We start from the raw sequence: 2,392 nt of genomic DNA on the forward strand, positions 1-2,392 counted from the left end.
CCTTGCTCAAAGCGGATGGAAAGATTGACACTCCTTTACTCTCACCCCTTGTTCAGCTAACAAATAATCTCTTCAGACAGAGATGATTTTCGCCCTGGTTCTCTCACAGCAGAGTCACAAGTCACTACTTGTTGCTCGGAGTAGTGAACAGGAGTGTTTGTGCGGGGGGCATGATTAACCTGCGTGTCATTGTATTTGCACAGCATGTGCATTTTATCGAACACCTGGTATGACCAGCTGTGATCAGTACCAGCGGGTACTGATGACCATTGAGAAACTGATCTCCATTTATCTTCACTTACTTCATTACAGAGAAGGGACAGGTTTTCTGCACCATCCACCTGCCCACATCTCTGTAGCAGCCTGATCTCTGTGCGGAGGAGACGGAAGAGGGAAATCACTTGGAGGTGACTGAATTCATTTTCTCAGGACTGACAGATCATCCGGAGCTGCAGGTTCCTCTGTTTCTGGTGTTTCTACTTATTTATAGTATCACCCTGCTGGGGAATGGGGGGATGATCTTGTTAATCTCAATTGATCCCCGACTCCATACACCCATGTACTTTTTCCTGAGTAATTTGTCTTTCTGTGACCTCTGCATTTCCTTGATAATTTCCCCTAAGATGCTGCTGAATTTATTAGCCGAGAGGAAAAGCATTTCTTACACTGCCTGCTCTGTGCAAATGTATCTCTCTATTGTTTTTTCAGATGTTGAGTGCCTCTTGCTGGCTGTAATGGCGTATGACCGTTATGTGGCCATCTGTAACCCGCTGCTCTATACGGTCACCATGTCCAGGCAGCTTTGTAAACAGCTGGTTGCTGGGGTGTACGCTGTGGGGGGGGGTGGATTCAATGATACACACGTGTTGTACATTTCGGCTGTCATTCTGCAGCTCCAACATCATCAATCATTTCTTTTGTGACGTCCCCCCAATGTTGGCGCTCTCCTGCTCCGACACCCACATCAATGGATACAGGATACAGAAGGACCTAGACAAATTGGAGGATTGGGCCAAAAGAAATCTGATGAGGTTCAATAAGGATAAGTGCAGGGTCCTGTACTTAGGACGGAAGAACCCAATGCACAGCTACAGACTAGGGACCGAATGGCTAGGCAGCAGTTCTGCGGAAAAGGACCTAGGGGTGACAGTGGACGAGAAGCTGGATATGAGTCAGCAGTGTGCCCTTGTTGCCAAGAAGGCCAATGGCATTTTGGGATGTATAAGTAGGGGCATAGCGAGCAGATCAAGGGACGTGATCGTTCCCCTCTATTCGACATTGGTGAGGCCTCATCTGGAGTACTGTGTCCAGTTTTGGGCCCCACACTTCAAGAAGGATGTGGATAAATTGGAGAGAGTCCAGCGAAGGGCAAGAAAAATGATTAGGGGTCTGGAACACATGAGTTATGAGGAGAGGCTGAGGGAGCTGGGATTGTTTAGCCTGCAGAAGAGAAGAATGAGGGGGGATTTGATAGCTGCTTTCAACTACCTGAAAGGGGGTTCCAAAGAGGATGGCTCTAGACTGTTCTCAATGGTATCAGATGACAGAACGAGGAGTAATGGTCTCAAGCTGCAGTGGGGGAGGTTTAGATTGGATATTAGGAAAAACTTTTTCACTAAGAGGGTGGTGAAACACTGGAATGCGTTACCTAGGGAGGTGGTAGAATCTCCTTCCTTAGAGGTTTTTAAGGTCAGGCTTGACAAAGCCCTGGCTGGGATGATTTAACTGGGAATTGGTCCTGCTTCGAGCATGGGGTTGGACTAGATGACCTTCTGGGGTCCCTTCCAACCCTTATATTCTATGATTCTATGATTCTAATGAGATTGTGACGTTTGCTTTCATGAGCTGCATTACAGGGAGCAGCTTTGTGACTGTCCTAGTCTCCTATGTCTATATCACCTCCACCATCCTTCGGATCCGCTCTGCTGAGAGCCAGCGCAAAGCCTTCTCCACCTGCACTTTCCACTTAACCGCTGTGGTCCTGTTTTTTGGCACCTTCCTCTTCATGTATTTGCGTCCCGCCTCCAGCTATTCCATGGACAGAGACAAAGTGACCTCAGTGTTTTACACGCTGGTGATCCCCATGTTGAACCCCCTCATCTACAGCCTGAGGAACACAGAGGTGAAGGATGCCCTGAGGAACTCAATGAAGAAACTCCTAACCAATTCTTGAATCTGTTTAACTCTGTATTGGTTTCGTGGTGGGGAATGGAAACATGTGAATTCATTTCCCAGCCCATCACAAAGAAATTTCGCAGAGCCCATGGGAGTATTGTTCATTATTGTCTTGTTATTACTTTGTTTGTATCCCAACAAGGTCTGCTGGCCCCAACTGAGTTCAGTGGATGAAACATGGGAAGCATAACAGAGCCAAAGAGAGAGAATGATTTTA

General features: G+C 47.2%; 1 pseudogene; it reads left to right on the top strand.

Annotated features, from left to right (window-relative positions):
* The first annotated feature begins 229 nt into the window (after positions 1 to 229).
* LOC142072395 (olfactory receptor 5G9-like) lies at positions 230 to 2,173 on the top strand (annotated as a pseudogene).
* The last annotated feature ends 219 nt before the right edge of the window (positions 2,174 to 2,392 follow it).

The sequence above is a fragment of the Caretta caretta genome, chromosome 6, assembly GCF_965140235.1.
Source record: "Caretta caretta isolate rCarCar2 chromosome 6, rCarCar1.hap1, whole genome shotgun sequence".
NCBI lineage: Eukaryota > Metazoa > Chordata > Testudines > Cheloniidae > Caretta > Caretta caretta.